We start from the raw sequence: 19,852 nt of genomic DNA, 5'->3' as shown, positions 1-19,852 counted from the left end.
CCTGCGGCTACTACGTCTGGCGGAGGCTCGTCGCCAACTGCTGTGACGAGGGTGGAGGATCCCCCGAAGACAGCGACGGAGCCGGCAGTGGAGGATCCCACGGCGACGGCTGGGTCTTCGCAGGTGGCTTAGTGGGTGTGGGGTAGTTAGAGAATTTTGTCTATGTTGCTGAACCATGGTTGCTGCGCAGGTTCAAGATTTTGGGCCTGCCCACGCAATCGCTACTGCTAATTTTGTGGCGGCTTCGACCGTGGATGCTGGGAATGAATCGGATGAGTCTGCTTCTAAGTTTTCTAATTTTGGTGACTCTGGGAGTTCGGTTGAGTGGACGGAAGAGTCTTCGGATGAGGACTTGGATTACTTTGCGGCCTTGGATGTGGCAGCGGCGGAGGCTTCTCCGCGTGTTGCGGATGCTGAAGTTGTGCCTGGATCGAGTGCTGGGCGTAGGCGGCGAAGGGCGGTGGCGAAGCGTAGAGTGAGTGAGGTGGATGGCGGTCGGCTTCGTGTGGGCAGGGCTGGCAAGCAGGAATTGTTGTCCTCGCTGGCTGGGGCGAGTGTGGGTGAGGGGGAGTTGCGAAGTCTTTTTGAGGGTGAGGAGCTTAGGATAATGCTATTTAACTAAAGGGAGATGGGAATCATCTCGAAGGTTGAACCGATGTAAGGTGTGATGCCCTCGCTGTAAGTGTGTTACTATAGTTTGTATGATGAGGCTGTGTGCCTTCGAGTATCCGGCTATGTCTATAGGGGCGTTGCGCGCTTGGTCTGGCGCATTTATTATGTTGGTCTGGCTGCGCCTGTAGTTGGTCTGTGCGTGGATAGTTTTTTGGTGTAGACTTCTGCATGGATGTAATGCGCTTGCGTTTTGGCGCGCTTGTTGAATTAGTCCGGCTGCACCCTTAGGCGACTTTTGCACGGATAGTCTTTTGAGAAATACTTCGATTTTGCGCACTTGTTGTGCTAGTCCGGCTGCACCCTTAGGCGACTTTTGCACGGATAGTCTTTTGAAGAAGACTTCGATTTTGCGCACTTGTTGTTCTAGTCCGGCTGCACCCTTAGGCGACTTTTGCACGGATAGTCTTTTGAAGAAGACTTCGATTTTGCACACTTGTTGTGCTAGTTCGGCTGCACCCTTAGGCGACTTTTGCATGGATAGTCTTTTGAAGAAGACTTCGATTTTGCACACTTGTTGTGCTAGTCCGGCTGCACCCTTAGGCGACTTTTGCGCGGAGTGTCGCACGCGAGGATAGCTAGCGTTGCCCCTCGCGGTGACTTTGTATTGGTCGAATGTCGAAGACCGTCGACGCGGTCTTTTTTCGACGTAGATTTTTGTGGGGGATTTTTCGCTTGTATATTACATGGCTCCGCCTCGTTAAAAACCTCACCCCCCGGGAGGAAAAGAGTGCGGGCCAAAATAAAATTGTTTTGCGGATTACAAGGGCGAGCTGGCCCTGAGGAGTCAAACAAAAAATTTGCGGAGATTATCAATGTTCCAGGAATGCTCCAAGTCCTCGCCGGCTGGCGTTGCGAGCCTGTACACTCTAGGGGACGCCTTCGTCTTGACGATAAAAGGGCCCTCCCACTTGGGCTCCAGCTTGCCCCGGGACTCTGTCCGAGCTGTCCGGACGAGTACGAGGTCTCCTTCGCTGAATTCCCTCGGGATGACTGCGTGGTCACGCCATGCTTTAGTTTGGGCTTGGTATTTGTTTAGGGCCTGTAGGGCGAAGACGCGGTCTCCATCGATGAGGTCCTTCGAAGTGGGCTCGTCCACGTCGGGGACAGCTGACGGGACTGTCCGTGGGGACCCGTGTTTTATTTCTTGCGGGATCAGGCCTCCGATCCGTATAGAAGGCGGAAAGGGGTGAACCCAGTCGCCCTGCACTCAGTCGTGTTCAATGCCCAGACCGCTTCAGGTAACAAATCGGCCCACTTGCCTTTCTTATCGTCGAGGAGCATCTTCTTGACAGCTGTGAAAATTTTTCCATTTGCGCATTCCACAACTCCGTTGGATTGCGGGTGGTATACTGAGGCGAAGGCAAGCTTGGTGCCAATGGAGAAGCAGAAATCCTTGAAGTCTTGGCTGTCAAATTGCTTGCCATTGTCAACTGTGAGTTCGGACGGGACTCCGAAGCGGCAAACAATGTTTTGCCGGAAGAATTTCTAGGCAGTCTTCGATGTTATTGTGGATACAGCCCTCGCCTCGATCCATTTGGTAAAATATTCGACAGTGACGAAGGTGAACTTGAGGTTCCCCTGGGCCGTGGGTAGGGGCCCGACGATGTCTAGGCCCCAGCGCTGAAGAGGCCATGTGTGGGCGATTAGCTTCGTGAACTGCGAAGGGCTTCCCGATCGTGGAGAAAATTTCTGGCAGGCTTCGCAGAACCTTGTGACCCGATTTGCGGCGCAGATCATGGTGGGCCAGTAGAAACCCTGCCGGATTACCTTTGCGGCTAGTGCCCTGGGCCCTGCGTGAGAGCCACAAGTTCTGCTGTGGACTTCGCGCAAAATTTGGACGCCTTCGATCTTGGTGACACATTTAAGCATGGGTTGACTGACCCCCTTCTTGTAAAGCTATCCTTCAATTAGTGCGAAGTCCCGGCTTCGATGTTTGAGGCGCTTGGCCTCATTGATGTCGGTTGGATGATAGTACCCCTGTAGGAACAGGGTTATTGGTGCCCGCCAGTCTTCGGTCATGATAAGGTTGACTATGCGGTGGCCCTCGCTGTCATTGGTTATTTGGAGCCCTTCTGGGCTGCGGATGGCTGGCGTGCCGATGACATGGTAGAATACGTCAGAGGGCAGGGCCTCGCCTCGGGCGGCTGCCTTGGCCAACGCATCAGCCTCCTCATTCTTGGCACGGTCCACATGCTGTAAGGTGAAACCTTTGAATTGCCTCTCGAGGCTACGGATAGCTGCGAGGTACTGCATAAGTGCGGGGTCCTTCGCTGCGTAGTCTTTCTCGACTTGGCCAGCGACTACCTTGGAGTCCGTTCTGATGATGCAGGTGGTGACACCAAGGGCCCTTAGCTTGCGAAGGCCGAGGATGACAACTTCATATTCTGCTATGTTGTTAGTGCATCTGTCAGACTACAAAGCAAAGCTAAGGCGCGTTGCGTATCTGTGCTTGACCCCTGTGGGTGAAGTAATGACTGCAGCGGCGCCTGCCCCCGCATGGCACCATGCGCCGTCGCAATGGATTGTCCATACTTTTTCTGTCGACGGGTCCGGCTGTGTTGCAGGCCCAGTCCAGTCGACAACAAAGTCTGCCAGGACTTGTGACTTGATGGTTGTCCTAGATTCAAATGTGATGTGGTAGCCGGAAAGTTCGGCTGCCCATTTGGCGATCCGGACTGATGCCTCCGGGTTTCTAAACAGTTCGCCGAGTCCCCTATCCGAGGTGACCCAGACCTTGAATGCCTCGAAATAGTGGCGCAATTTGCGCGAAGCCATAACAACTGCATAGACAATCTTTTCCAGTTCCGTCATATTACATTTTGATGGTGTGAGCACTTCGGAGACGTAATAAACTGGACATTGCCTGATCATGCCCTCTACGGTCTGCTCTTGAACCAGTGCTGCGCTGACCGCATGTGGCGAAGCCGCAACATAGAGCAACAGGGGTAGTGAAGAGTCGGGGCTTGTAAGAATCGCCAATTCCGATAGGTACTGTTTCAATGAGGCGAAGGCCGTCGCCTGCTCTAGTCCCCAAGCGAAGTCTTTTGCGCCGCAGAGAGTTTTGAGGAAGGGTAGACTTCGCTCTGCGGATTTGGAGATGAATCTGTTGAGGGCGGCCAATCTGCCTGTCAGGCGTTGGACGTCTCTGGCTGACTGCTGTAACACCCCTGGTGTTACTATAACTAAAACTTGAGCATGGCATCATGAGCATTGGCATTGCATATGTTTGACACACCTAGAGTGCATTCACTAGGCAAAAATTTCAAACAAGTTGTATTGTTTTAAGTGTTTTGCAAATAGAACCCTGGGTAATGGACTTAACCCTAAATAGTGGTTAAAGGGGTAAAACTTAACTCAAGTTAAGAAAACCTAAATACTTTAGGGTAAAAGTCATAAAATGACCCTAAGAATAAACTTGAATCACTTTTGTACCCCTAGGATACCAGAAACCCTAATTGGAACCCTGGAAAACCCTAAACCAAACCCTAGGGGCTTATATGCAAAATTAGTCCACTTTTGGGCTAAAGTGCAAAAACCAAGTCAAATAGGTTTCTTAAGTCCCTTGGTTCACAAAAATGTGTACTTGAAAGCAAAACCCAAAGTTTTGGACTTAAATGCAAAATGGACCTCATTTGAGTTTTGTTCTAAGTCTGAAAATCAGTGAATGGGCTCAACTTTGGGGTTTTGTAATTTACAAAGCATAGGGTTTTTGCCCTAGGTCACCACATCAAAGTTGAAGACCTATTATAGGAGAACAACTTTGCTAAAGAGTGCAAGCATAGTTGTTATGAGAAATTTAGAGAAAAACCCCATCAAAGTTTGACTGTCAGGTTGTTTTGAACTGAAATTCTGTTTAGCAGTGAACTGACATCAACTTCTAGCTCAGATTCAAGCATGATCCAGTGCTCAAATATGTTCAAGTCCTATAGTCGAATTGTAGATGGTATATTGCTCTACACTTTTGCTGCAGAGCTCGACATGTGTTGACATTAGAAATTAAGAGATAATGATGCTCCAAGTTCGGCTGACAGACTGTCTGAATGGGATCGCCATGGTACAGTACTGAAGAAGATCACAGGTTCACCCCCCCTGCCCATCGCCGGTGACCGTCGCCGTCGATTATCGCTCGCCGTGATTCGTGCACCATGGACATCAGATAAGCTCCGCTCGGTAAAAATCTTTGCCGCCGGTGAGCTGGATGCCACCTCGGCCCGCCGTAGTCCATTCCCCCTTGCTCACCGATCCCTCGGATAAGGATTTCACCGCCGTTGAGCCATTACCGGCGTCCGCCGCGTGGCTCTGTCTTTATACCGTGCCGTCGTGACTCCTCTAAGCCATCCCATCGTCGACGGGGAGCTCGCCACGCCATTTGCCACGAATTCACCGCACCCAGGTTCTTCTTCACCTCCGGCCACCAGCACTGCTCGGTCAAATTCGCCACCGCCGCTTACCCTCGCTATAAATTGACCCCTCCCCGAACTCCGTAGGCTAGTAAGCTGTCCAGCCACCACGAATCAGCCACAGTCATTCACTGGAATCCGCGAATTTGGAGTTCTCCCCAAATCAAGTTTCTGCCACCGCAAGAAACTGCTCACCGCGGTCAGCCCTTTCTAGGTCCGTTCAGCCCTCACCCTCCCTTGTTTGAGCACTCTTGTCACCCTGTGATGCTTACCGAGCCTCCAATTTGAACTAAGAAACCCCCATTCGTCGGGAACACGATCAAACGATCATGGTCTTCGCGGTTCTCGTGGGCAGGCTAGAATAGGGCACCAATTGTGCAATTAACTTAGGGGAATTACTCGGGGTAGCTTGGATTTGGTGTCTACCGCTCGGGTGCGCCGGTCATCACCTCAATCGGCCGGTGCAGTGGCTCGCCGGAGCCTCTCCGTGCGCTGCCGTGGTCGGGGACCTTCCCCTGCGAAGAAACAGAAACCCGAGGGTCTTTCGGTGATTTGTCAGTGACTTGCTTAAACAGTAAGCGACCCTATTCTGATTTAGTCAAAACGCCGAGGGCCTCTGCGCAAAATCTCCCTCGCGGGCGCGGGCGCGTTCCGTTTTCTCTGAGGCTTGGGCCGTCTGGGCCAGAATCGGCCCAGTTCTGTTTATCCCTTTTCCTTTTTCTTTTTCAGGAAAACTTTAGAAATGTGTAGAAAAATGTAGAAAAATGCTAAAATTGTGAAACTAATTTTCCTAGGTTTGTTATTTTCTATAGTATTTAACAAAAATAAGTTGGTGATTTTTAGTGGAAGTAAGAAATTTTAGGGTATTTAAAGTAGTTAAAAGTCTTGATTATAGATTTTTAGAAAATAATTGATAAGTCCTAAAATGCTCAAAATTTTTATATGAGTGTTATATACTATTTAGAGACCTTGGGTAGAGTTTGAATTGATTTGGACCTTGTTTGATCACCAAACCCCAAAACACCCCCCCCTGCCCTATGAACTCCTTTACTGACTCCAGAAACCCTAAGTTCCCGGAACTCCGTGAAGGCAAGTTGTATTCAAGACATAAATAATAAGTTTATGTTATCTTTGCATCCTCATGAGCATCCCATGGCATCCATTCTTATACTTATGTATGGTTATGAGTAGAACGTGAAGAAGAGGTAGAAGTCCCCGAAGAGCAAGTGCAACCACCTTTGGACACTCAGGCCAGGAATAGTTTCTGCTTCGACATTTGTGGATCCGAGCCTGAATCACCTGCAAACGAAGGCAAGCCCCGGTGCATTTGCCACCTCCCTTGATGTTTTAAAATTTTTCTCACTTGCTTGCTGCATTAAGTTATAGGAGTTGATTGTTAAACAATTCCTGCATTACCTTCCTTGATCTTGATTACCCCCCCCTTGAAATCCTGTTTTTTACAAAAGGTTTTACTTTGCTTAGCTTTGCTTTAGAAAAACAAAAGGTTTTGTTTTTACCAAATATGATGTGGCAAAAGTGGGAGGGATGTTTTCAAAAATAAAACTTGATGATGGATTCATCATGGCCGTGATGGATTCAACATCGGAAAAGATGTACCTCTGCCAGGTACCAAGTTTTGGGTAAATAATTAAGCTGAGACCGGGCGGGTGACTTGCACGAGAAGAGAGAGTCTCGGTGTAGTGTCTCCGTCTGAGTCAATTAAGGACCGTCTCGATGTAGGCCTGCTGACCGAGGACCCTTTAACTGGTCACATGCCTCGTCATGGGTAAGCCTTGCCTCGGGCAGACTAAGGCCGGAATAAGATACCACGAAATGGGAGTGGAGCGGTGGCGAGAGTAACGTGTACCCTCCGTGGCAAGAGGCTGGACGGTGGTGTATCTGTGCTCTCGGTTTGCGTGAACCTGATCCGGTCTTAAGAACCCCGGTGGCGGGTTGACATATGCAAGGGTTAAGTGCTACATATGTCGTGTGATTGGAGATCCTCAGCTGAGTATAATCGATTCGGATCGCCGTACCTCCGCGGTTATGGAGACTTAGCCACTGACTTACACGTAGCATTCCACTAAAGATGATGGGTTTTTGTTAAGAAATTGGCTAGTGCAGGACCAGTGATTGAACTAGGGTAGAAAGAACTCTAGTACAGGTAATTTTACTTAACTTGACAAATTAAAACTGGATTTTTAAGGATCCACTTTAGTAAGCATTTCCGCAAAACAGAGTCTTTGAATATTGAAAAGCGTTACCTTGACTCCCACATAACCAGCATACCCTTGAGAGTCTTTTCTTTAGTCGGGTAAGACTTGCTGAGTATTCCATACTCAGGGTTTATCCCTTCGTTGTTTTTAGGTGAGGAAGTAGCAGACTTTTGCTACTTCTGTGCCAAGGTGGTTCCAAAAGAAGAAAATCAAGACTGAAGTGCGGGAGGACTCGGTCCTCCACCTAGGATCTTTTGCTTTTGTCTTCTCGGGAGGAGTTTTTGCCTCCCTGGTTTGTATAATATTACTTCTATGCACTCACTTTTAGGCTGGTCTGTAATAATATAACTCAAGCTTACTTTTAAAATAAATGTAAAGTTTATGTAATTCGCTTCCGCATTTCTTTATCTCCGATGTTCTGTAATGTCTACAAGATGGGTGAGACGTTCCTGGTGAGGTAAGGAAGGATACCGAACTTGTCAAGTAGTTCAGGGGCACCTACAGGGTTGTCTGATGTCCGTTGGACAAGGACAACTGTAGGTGGGCCTAATTACTTGGGAGGTTCCGTCACAGCTGGTATCGGAGCATAGCCCTTCTTGGCAGATATTATGAAGCATCTTCAAAAGAATTTTCCAAAAGTCTTACCTAGAAATTCTTTTCTCTTCTTACCTAAGTATTCTGAAGAAGTCTATCTTAAAGACCAGATAGGAAGAGTGCAACGTATAGAAGGTTGAATCGACTAAGGTTGATTCTGTAATTATACATGCATCATGCTAAGAATCATACTAATAACATTTTCCCCCTTAGAGAAATGTTGTCGCGCATCAGAAAGACCGCGCACAAATCTACTAGACCCATTGGCGTATCCTGCCATTAACTTACTCCAAGACATGAAGAAAGTAGCAGTGGTAGCAACGATCCTATCGGGATCTGGAAGCACAAGTCGAACTGCTTCAGTCAGAACTCCGTCACAAGAATGATCTATGGATCGCGGATGCAGCCATCCGCTACTTGCAAGACCAACTCCCGAAACGAGATTTAGCACTCGATTGGGTGGTTAACTCTCGTTTACTCGTCTGGGCTAAGGAAGCCAAAGCTCGAGCCCGTGTGGAGGAGCTTAGCTTAGCCATGGATAACTTGCAGGTCTGTTGTAATGCACTACATGAAGAAGTGCATGTGTTGTATTCACAACTGCACCCGAACGTCCCTGCGAATCTTGTCGGGACAGAAGCCGGACCTTCTCATGTAGCGGGAGAAGCACGTGATGGTGAACCGGACCTTTTCAGGCCCCTCCCTCTATGAAGTTGGTTAACGAATGGTCTTCTACGCCCGACAGTAAAGCTACCAAAAGTGAAAAGAAGTGGCTTATCAGGTGCCCTTAACATTGGCCAGACAGGACTTTCCTACTAATATGATTGTTCTGAAAAGCCAAGACATGGATGTCATCTTGGGCATGAACTGGTTAGCCCAGCAAAAAGCAATTCTCGACCTTGATCCGAGAACCATCAGGTTGAGTTATGACCAATAGAGAGTTGATGACTTGGTTGCCTAAACCCAAGAATTAGGCTTTAGTGAACCATGACCCGACCCAAAGTCGAATTTTCCGTTATCATTTCATGACCACACCCGTACAAGTAAATGCCTAGATAGTTTCTTTGTCGGACCTAGAGTATACCTAGACTTCAAACAAGGATCTCAAGTCGTGCCTCCTTTTAGAGCCATTCTCTTGATCAGCTGATACAGGTTGAAGTCTCTAGTATAGTTGGCCTCTCCTTGTGGATTGTCAGGTTACTTTATTAACCCAACCTAGGAAAGACATGTCCGACCATTTCCTTGAATTTGATGCCTTTGGTTTCTTCATATCTATCGAAGGCATACCAACTTAAGCCTTGACCTTGTGATCTCTGTGATGGGCATAGAAATATGATCGGGCTGAATTAACAGTCTCCCATCGTACTCCTTTTATCAAGTTTAGATTATGGCCATGCCTTGGGCCATGATCTATTTGGCTCCTTACTTGTAACCATCTTTATTAGTGGAGTATTTCGTTGTGTATAATCACCCTTGCTCAATCTATTGGTGACATGGTTAAGAACTTATGGTACCGCGGCGAAGCTGAGAGCCTCCTATGAATGTGCACCCAGGACTTTGCTGCTTGGCGCATGTCGGTATCAAGGTCTCTAGTCATGATCCATTATGGAATTACACTGATGTGTTGTCTTCCATTGACCTTACCTTGAAACACTCTCTATGTTGTCTTGAAGAGATCAAGCAACATCTGTCATTTCCATTGGATCAAAAGGGCATACCACTTTCATGTGTGGTCTTATTTCTTTTGATCTTGGTAGTGACTACTCACACAAGTTCCCTTTGCATCCTTTGTGTAAAGGTGAAGCCCTGGAGCTTTTTAGTGTAAGAAAACAACTAATTAGCTCCCAAATTGGAGATTGACTTTCCCCTGCTGCTGAAATGCAGGAGTTTGTTCATTCGCTTTCCTAATTAATCTATGTATTTCTTAACCAAGTGGATAATTCATCTCGCTTGAAGAAACGGATGAACAACCTGACCAAATGGATTTCTATCCAAATGCATGACCTTTGGCTTGCAAATGTGAACTCTCAACCCTTGGCTTACCGATGGTACTGAGAGGACTTGCTCAATGTCAAAAGTAGTTCAACAAGTTGGTTTCACTAACGTGCAACTGCCTAGTGAACGAAGGTTGAGTTTAGAGATCGTTTTATCGAATTGTCTAAGCTCACTTTTGTACAACCCCTCTTAAGGAAGAATTTTCAAGAATCGAGATTAAGTCGGTCAATAACCACCTAACCATCGCTCTAGTCGTGCCTCGATTGCCTCATGTATGCTTTTCCAGCATAAGTGATTGGGTCAATCCATGTCTAGTGCCCGATAAAATGGACTAGTTGCAAAGTCCGCATTTTTAGATCCCTCCACTGGTGATTTTTCTTGAATCAATATCACCTTTCGTGAATTTGGATTCCCTGGCTAACACGAGTTGACCGTGATGTTATTCGACATTCACACCCGTCTCGTATGCTATGAACTCACTGTAACCACTTGTTGGTAAACCTCTTTTGTGTGTTTTACCCAAGATGGTGCATCTGATTCTATTTGGGTAAAGTTGCATGATTGCCACCCAACAGACTTAGATAGTACAGTGTCATCAGAAAAAGCAAGTTGCACACATGGAACCTTATGTGTTCTTCTGGTGGGCAAAGATGCAAATTGAAATTGCACACTATAGGGCTAGATGTGACACTTGTAAACGTGTCAAGGCCATATACATGAAGACTGTTGGTCCATTACAATCCTTACCTATCCCAACACGGAAAGGAGAAGATATTGTATGGACTTTATCGTGGGATTACCCAGGACTATAAAAGGGTATGACTCTATCAGGGTTATTGTTGATCGGCTTACGAAAATTTCTCATTTTCTGCCAGTCAAGACCGATCCCCAGTTACTGTCTATACCCAATTGAACATTGCTCACATTCTTAGTCTGCATGGTGTTCCGAAGACCATAATGTCGGATCGTGGATCGCAATTTGTATCCAAATTTTGGGAAGAACTTCATAAATCCCTGGGTACTAAGTTGCTCCACAGTTCGGCCTATCATCCTCAAACCAGTGGACAGACTGAGAGAGTGAACCAAATATTGGAAGATATGCTATGGGAATGTGTTCTGGAATTCCCACAGAAATGGGATGAATGTTTGCCCTTAGCGGAGTTTTCATATAATAATAGCTATCAAGAAAGTATCAAGATGGCGCCCTTTGAAGCTTTATATGGACATCGATGTTGTACTCCGCTAAATTGGTCTGAACCTGGAGAAAGGTACTTCTTTAGGCCTGATATGGTGAAAGAGGTCGAAGAAAAGGTTCAGAAAATTATTCATAATATGAAGAAAGCCCAGACTCGACAAAAGAGTTATGCGGACAAACGACGAATGCCCTTATATTTCCTGGAAGGGGACTATGTCTACTTGAAGGTCTCACCAATGAAGGGCGTATCGCGTTTCGGAGTTAAAGGAAAACTTGCACCACGATATATTGGTCCTTTTCTTATTCTAGAAAGATATGGGCCAGTGGCGTATCGACTTCAGCTCCCCGAAACATTGTCTGCTGTGCACAATGTGTTCCACGTGTCACAATTGAAGAAGTGTCTTCGGGTTCCTGATCGAACCGTTGAAGTGACTGATGTTGTCCTGGAACCAGACTTAACATACTCGGAACATCCTCTTCGAGTTCTGGATCAAAAGGACAGGGTCACCCGAAGAAAGACTCTCAAGTTCTACAAGATACAGTGGAACCAACATTCGGAAGATGAGGCTACATGGGAAACCCAAGACTTCTTAGATAAAAATTTCCCAGGCTTTTTAGCCTCATGTAAATTGTAAAGCCTGTATAGCTGTTGTAATAAAGAAGTAACCCCCACATCACCCCTGTCTTGTACCAAAAATAAGGAAATAAAAATGTGATGCGTTTCCTTTACCATTACTTACCCTAGGATTTTTAATCTCGGGACGAGATTCTTTTATGGGGGGAAGGATGTAACACCCCTGGTGTTACTATAACTAAAACTTGAGCATGGCATCATGAGCATTGGCATTGCATATGTTTGACACACCTAGAGTGCATTCACTAGGCAAAAATTTCAAACAAGTTGTATAGTTTTAAGTGTTTTGCAAATAGAACCCTGGGTAATGGACTTAACCCTAAATAGTGGTTAAAGGGGTAAAACTTAACTCAAGTTAAGAAAACCTAAATACTTTAGGGTAAAAGTCATAAAATGACCCTAAGAATAAACTTGAATCACTTTTGTACCCCTGGGATACCAGAAACCCTAATTGGAACCCTGGAAAACCCTAAACCAAACCCTAGGGGCTTATATGCAAAATTAGTCCACTTTTGGGCTAAAGTGCAAAAACCAAGTCAAATAGGTTTCTTAAGTCCCTTGGTTCACAAAAATGTGTACTTGAAAGCAAAACCCAAAGTTTTGGACTTAAATGCAAAATGGACCTCATTTGAGTTTTGTTCTAAGTCTGAAAATCAGTGAATGGGCTCAACTTTGGGGTTTTGTAATTTACAAAGCATAGGGTTTTTGCCCTAGGTCACCACATCAAAGTTGAAGACCTATTATAGGAGAACAACTTTGCTAAAGAGTGCAAGCATAGTTGTTATGAGAAATTTAGAGAAAAACCCCATCAAAGTTTGACTGTCAGGTTGTTTTGAACTGAAATTCTGTTTAGCAGTGAACTGACATCAACTTCTAGCTCAGATTCAAGCATGATCCAGTGCTCAAATATGTTCAAGTCCTATAGTCGAATTGTAGATGGTATATTGCTCTACACTTTTGCTGCAGAGCTCGACATGTGTTGACATTAGAAATTAAGAGATAATGATGCTCCAAGTTCGGCTGACAGACTGTCTGAATGGGATCGCCATGGTACAGTACTGAAGAAGATCACAGGTTCACCCCCCTGCCCATCGCCGGTGACCGTCGCCGTCGATTATCGCTCGCCGTGATTCGTGCACCATGGACATCAGATAAGCTCCGCTCGGTAAAAATCTTTGCCGCCGGTGAGCTGGATGCCACCTCGGCCCGCCGTAGTCCATTCCCCCTTACTCACCGATCCCTCGGATAAGGATTTCACCGCCATTGAGCCATTACCGGCGTCCGCCGCGTGGCTCTGTCTTTACACCGTGCCGTCGTGACTCCTCTAAGCCATCCCATCGTCGACGGGGAGCTCGCCACGCCATTTGCCACGAATTCACCGCACCCAGGTTCTTCTTCACCTCCGGCCGCCAGCACTGCTCGGTCAAATTCGCCACCGCCGCTTACCCTCGCTATAAATTGACCCCTCCCCGAACTCCGTAGGCTAGTAAGCTGTCCAGCCACCACGAATCAGCCACAGTCATTCACTGGAATCCGCGAATTTGGAGTTCTCCCCAAATCAAGTTTCTGCCACCGCAAGAAACTGCTCACCGCGGTCAGCCCTTTCTAGGTCCGTTCAGCCCTCACCCTCCCTTGTTTGAGCACTCTTGTCACCCTGTGATGCTTACCGAGCCTCCAATTTGAACTAAGAAACCCCCATTCGTCGGGAACACGATCAAACGATCATGGTCTTCGCGGTTCTCGTGGGCAGGCTAGAATAGGGCACCAATTGTGCAATTAACTTAGGGGAATTACTCGGGGTAGCTTGGATTTGGTGTCTGCCGCTCGGGTGCGCCGGTCATCACCTCAATCGGCCGGTGCAGTGGCTCGCCGGAGCCTCTCCGTGCGCTGCCGTGGTCGGGGACCTTCCCCTGCGAAGAAACAGAAACCCGAGGGTCTTTCTGTGATTTGTCAGTGACTTGCTTAAACAGTAAGCGACCCTGTTCTGATTTAGTCAAAACGCCGAGGGCCTCTGCGCAAAATCTCCCTCGCGGGCGCGGGCGCGTTCCGTTTTCTCTGAGGCTTGGGCCGTCTGGGCCAGAATCGGCCCAGTTCTGTTTATCCCTTTTCCTTTTTCTTTTTCAGGAAAACTTTAGAAATGTGTAGAAAAATGTAGAAAAATGCTAAAATTGTGAAACTAATTTTCCTAGGTTTGTTATTTTCTATAGTATTTAACAAAAATAAGTTGGTGATTTTTAGTGGAAGTAAGAAATTTTAGGGTATTTAAAGTAGTTAAAAGTCTTAATTATAGATTTTTAGAAAATAATTGATAAGTCCTAAAATGCTCAAAATTTTTATATGAGTGTTATATACTATTTAGAGACCTTGGGTAGAGTTTGAATTGATTTGGACCTTGTTTGATCACCAAACCCCAAAACACCCCCCCTGCCCTATGAACTCCTTTACTGACTCCGGAAACCCTAAGTTCCCGGAACTCCGTGAAGGCAAGTTGTATTCAAGACATAAATAATAAGTTTATGTTATCTTTGCATCCTCATGAGCATCCCATGGCATCCATTCTTATACTTATGTATGGTTATGAGTAGAACGTGAAGAAGAGGTAGAAGTCCCCGAAGAGCAAGTGCAACCACCTTTGGACACTCAGGCCAGGAATAGTTTCTGCTTCGACATTTGTGGATCCGAGCCTGAATCACCTGCAAACGAAGGCAAGCCCCGGTGCATTTGCCACCTCCCTTGATGTTTTAAAATTTTTCTCACTTGCTTGCTGCATTAAGTTATAGGAGTTGATTGTTAAACAATTCCTGCATTACCTTCCTTGATCTTGATTACCCCCCCCCCCTTGAAATCCTGTTTTTTACAAAAGGTTTTACTTTGCTTAGCTTTGCTTTAGAAAAAGAAAAGGTTTTGTTTTTACCAAATATGATGTGGCAAAAGTGGGAGGGATGTTTTCAAAAATAAAACTTGATGGTGGATTCATCATGGCCGTGATGGATTCAACATCGGAAAAGATGTACCTCTGCCAGGTACCAAGTTTTGGGTAAATAATTAAGCTGAGACCGGGCGGGTGACTTGCACGAGAAGAGAGAGTCTCGGTGTAGTGTCTCCGTCTGAGTCAATTAAGGACCGTCTCGATGTAGGCCTGCTGACCGAGGACCCTTTAACTGGTCACATGCCTCGTCATGGGTAAGCCTTGCCTCGGGCAGACTAAGGCCGAAATAAGATACCACGAAATGGGAGTGGAGCGGTGGCGAGAGTAACGTGTACCCTCCGTGGCAAGAGGCTGGACGGTGGTGTATCTGTGCTCTCGGTTTGCGTGAACCTGATCCGGTCTTAAGAACCCCGGTGGCGGGTTGACATATGCAAGGGTTAAGTGCTACATATGTCGTGTGATTGGAGATCCTCAGCTGAGTATAATCGATTCGGATCGCTGTACCTCCGCGGTTATGGAGACTTGGCCACTGACTTACACGTAGCATTCCACTAAAGATGATGGGTTTTTGTTAAGAAATTGGCTAGTGCAGGACCAGTGATTGAACTAGGGTACAAAGAACTCTAGTACAGGTAATTTTACTTAACTTGACAAATTAAAACTGGATTTTTAAGGATCCACTTTAGTAAGCATTTCCGCAAAACAGAGTCTTTGAATATTGAAAAGCCTTACCTTGACTCCCACATAACCAGCATACCCTTGAGAGTCTTTTCTTTAGTCGGGTAAGACTTGCTGAGTATTCCATACTCAGGGTTTATCCCTTCGTTGTTTTTAGGTGAGGAAGTAGCAGACTTTTGCTACTTCTGTGCCAAGGTGGTTCCAAAAGAAGAAAATCAAGACTGAAGTGCGGGAGGACTCGGTCCTCCACCTAGGATCTTTTGCTTTTGTCTTCTCGGGAGGAGTTTTTGCCTCCCTGGTTTGTATAATATTACTTCTATGCACTCACTTTTAGGCTGGTCTGTAATAATATAACTCAAGCTTACTTTTAAAATAAATGTAAAGTTTATGTAATTCGCTTCCGCATTTCTTTATCTCCGATGTTCTGTAATGTCTACAAGATGGGTGAGACGTTCCTGGTGAGGTAAGGAAGGATACCGAACTTGTCAAGTAGTTCAGGGGCACCTACAGGGTTGTCTGATGTCCGTTGGACAAGGACAACTGTAGGTGGGCCTAATTACTTGGGAGGTTCCGTCACAACTGCGGTGGCGTCATGTTGATGATGGCCTGAATTTTGGTTGGGTTGGCCTCGATTCCGTGGTGTGACACCAGGTAACCCAATATTTTCCCCTGGCGAACGTCGAAGATGCACTTTTCGGGGTTTAGGCGAAGTCGTGCGTCCCACATGTTCGCAAACGTTTCGGCGAGGTCAGCAAGATGGTCCTCCTTGCTTCTGCTGGCGACGACGATGTCATCCACATACGTGAATATATTTCTGCCGACTTGCCGCTCGAGCACCGTTTTGGTAAGACGGGAGAAAGTGGACCCGGCGTTCTTGAGTCCCTCCAGCATTCTGATGAAGCAATACGTGCCGAAGGGTGTTATGAAGCTGGTGTTGGCCTTGTCCTCCTCCTTCATATATATTTGATGGTAGCCGGAAAAGCAATCAAGGAGTGACATGACCTCGCACCCGGCCGCACTATCGACGATTTTGTCGATCCGAGGCAGCGGGAAGTTGTCCTTGGGGCAGGCCTTGTTAAGACTGGTGAAGTCGATGCACATCCGCCACTTGCCGCTCTTCTTCTGCACCATTACTACGTTGGCGAGCCATGTGGGGTAGGCGATTGGCTCGATAAATTTGGCCTCAAGCAGGCGATGTACCTCGGCCTTGGCGGCTTCTGTCTTCTCGTCAGACATCTTACGCAACCTCTGTTTCTTCGGCCTCACCGAAGGGTCGATTCCTAAACTGTGCTCGATGATGGAACGACTGACTCCGACTAGGTCGAGGGCAGACCAGGCGAAGACGTCTTTATTCTTGGACAGGCAGCAGAGGAGTCTCTCCTCATCGTGCAAAGTGAGGTCTTCGCTGATGGTGACCGTCTGCTTGGGCGTGGCCTGGTCGAGGGGAATAGTCTTGGTCCCGTCGTTGCTCTGTAGTTGTGCTTTGTCGTGTTCTTTGTCTGTTGGGCTGGCAGACGCGGGGACCTCACGCTGGGCTGAGAGGCAGTGCACGTTTCTTTGTCCGGGGACGAAGTCTCGTTCTATGTTACGCGCAGCCTGCTGGTTGCCGTAGACCGTGATGGCGCCTTGCGGACCTGGTATCTTCATGCATAGGTAAAGTCCATGAATGGCTGCCTCAAACTTGTTGATGGAGCCCCGACCCATTATGGCGTTGTACGGATACACCATGTCGACGATGTCGAATGTGACTTGCTCACTTCGGGCATTGGGTGCTACACCGAAGGAGAGAGGTAACTCTATTTTGCCGACAGGAAAGGTGCCCTTGCCGCCGAAACCGTACAATGGGTTGTCCGAAGGCTTGAGCAGGCTGTGGCTTATGCCCATGCGATCGAAGGCATGAAGGAAAATGATATCCGCCTGGCTGCCATTGTCAACTAAGACTTTATGTAGGTCCCAGCCTGCCACGCTGCAGTTGATAACCATGGCATCGATGTGGGGTGCGCTGCGCAGATCGACGTCTCGAGCGTCGAAGGTTAGTGGCACATGGGACCACTTTGTCTGCACGACTGGGCCTGTGACGACGACGTGGTTGACGCTGCGGTAATGGTCCCTCTTCTGCCGCTTTGTGTCGAAGTCAGTGCTGGACCCCCCAGTGATCATATGAATGACTCCGCGATATGGCTGATCGGCGAAGTCATCTTGCTTTGGGGCGTGGGGGTGGTGGTTGTTTTGTTGTTGCTAGTGTGGAGGTGGGGGTGGGGGAGGTACGATTTGTACCTCCTGGTGGTGCTGGTATGCATGGTGCGGTGGATGCAGAGCGAGGCCGTGGATGTATGGCGGAGGGGGTTGCTGATATGTGTGTGCGACAACTCTAGGGTTGTCGGCTGGCTGCGCCCGTGCCATCCTGTCTTTGGTGGCCTTCGTCTCTGGGCAGTCTCTGGTAGGGTGGGCGCAGTCTTCGCCGTGGAACATGTATTAAAATCTGCGTGGTTGCTGCGCGCGTCCCCGGCCCCGACCACGAGTTCCGTTCCCGTGGCCCTGGGGGGGATACTCCTGGCGGCGAGGGGCCTCGCCAGCGGGGTGCTGGTTGGCGATGTTGTGCACCTGCTGCTGATTGCGGCCATCCCGACCGGAGTCTGGCTGCGAAGGCCTCATCCACGTGCGGCTGGACTGTGGAGTGTCTTTGGGTTTCCTCTAAGACTCGACTTTGCGCTGGTGGAGCTCTTCGGACCTGGCATATTTTTCAAATAGCTGATACAACTCCTGGAGGTTCTTGGGCGGATCCCTGATGCAGTGGCTGTAAAGGACGCCGGCCCGAAGGCCACTGATGGCGTAGTGGATGGCGATTTGGTCATCGACCGAAGGCAGTTGTGACTTGAGGGTCAAAAACTTGCGGTGGTACTCCCGCAGAGTCTCTTTTTCCAGCTGCTTGCAGAGTGAGAGTTCGGCCAAGGCGTCGGTGTCTGGGCGGTACCCTTGGAAGTTGAGCAAGAATTTGTCCCGGATACTTCTCCAGGAGTCGATGGACAGCGGCGGCAACCTGGTGTACCAGGTGAGGCCTGGGCCTTCGAGGGCAATGATAAATGACTTGGCCATCGTGGCGTCGTCCCCTCCGGATGATGCAACGGCGACCTGATAGCTCATGATGTACTGTGCGGGGTCAGTGCTGCCGTTGTACTTGGGATAGGTCCCTGCCCTGAAGTTGGCGGGCCATGGTGACACCTGCAGGTGAGGCGCCAGGGGACTTCGCTCGTCAAGATAGTTGACGCCTTGGAATGCCGCGACGTGTGGGACGGCGTGTCCGCACTGAGGGATGAACAGGTCTTCGATTTGTGCGCGCTGCTGGAGGGGTGGGCCGTGTTGCAGGCCGAGTTGGCCTTCGCTCTGCATGAGGGCGATCTCTTGTTCAAGTTCCTGAGCCTTCTGCTCTTCGTCGCGTATCATCTGTCGCACCTTGGCTTGTGCGGACACGCGTTGGCGCTTGGCCTCGAGGATCTCTTTTTGCTTCTGGAGGTTGCGGTTCTTGATGCGCAATGCGCGCAGTTGTAGCTGTTCTTCTGCCGAAACGCCGATGACTTCGCCGTCCTCGGTGGCGTCCGCGCCCTCTGGTGGAGCGAAGCCTGGGGGGAAGTTGTGGTTGTCCTCCAGAGCTGCAGGTGTAAAGACTACCTTCGGGAGTGGGTTGCTCATTGCGCTGCCTCTTGCTGAGTGCGTCGTCTTCGCAGGCCTCTTGGTGGTTGGTGTCGACAAGGGCCTTGCCCTTTTTCTCGGCCAGCAGTGCTGCCTTCGCAGCCTCGTCAGCCTTCGAGGTAGCTCTCTTGGGTGCCATCGCAGGTGGTTTTTTCGTAGCAAGAACGGTGGGCGCCAAATGTTGGAACTTGCTCTCCTAGGCAAGTTGATCCAACAGGGGAGTGAAGCAACGTAAACAGGGTTTTTGCTCGAGATGGCAATAGCTCTGTTAATCTAGCCTCTCAAGGGCACTGTGCGGGGGTATTTATAGGTACTTGAGTGCCCAGCGTCCAGTGTTAAGGACGCATGTGCCCTCAGGCGCCTAGGTTATCCCCGGAATATTCCCATAAAGCGGGGTTACAGACTATAATTACAGGGAGACCTTTACAAATTAGGCCCGTAATGTGCAACGGCCACGTAGGGCCTGTTGCGGTGGGCCGGATCACACGTGGGCCTCCATGTTGGACGAGGCCGCAAGATGAGACGACCTCGTCACAGGTCTTCGTCCGGCGACGCGTGGGACGAAGGGTAAATCTGCGAGTCGTCTTGTCTCCGTTGGTGCAGCGAGGTCGGCAAAGGCATCGAGCGAAGGGTGGCGTCTTCGCCTTCGCCCCAACAAGCATATGAAACATGATAGACAACATGAATAATCATATAACATCATTTATCTGTCCTTATTATATAATTATGGATGAATAAGAACAATACTGAATCACATTTGTACCTTCGACTTGACAGAAGGCAGAGGTACAAGCGTGATGCACGAGCGAATACAAGTCAGCGTGAACAGTACGGGGGTACTGTTCACCTATT

The sequence above is a fragment of the Zea mays genome, chromosome 1 (genome assembly GCF_902167145.1).
Source record: "Zea mays cultivar B73 chromosome 1, Zm-B73-REFERENCE-NAM-5.0, whole genome shotgun sequence".
Classification (NCBI taxonomy): Eukaryota; Viridiplantae; Streptophyta; class Magnoliopsida; order Poales; family Poaceae; genus Zea; species Zea mays.
This window is presented reverse-complemented; position numbering follows the sequence as displayed.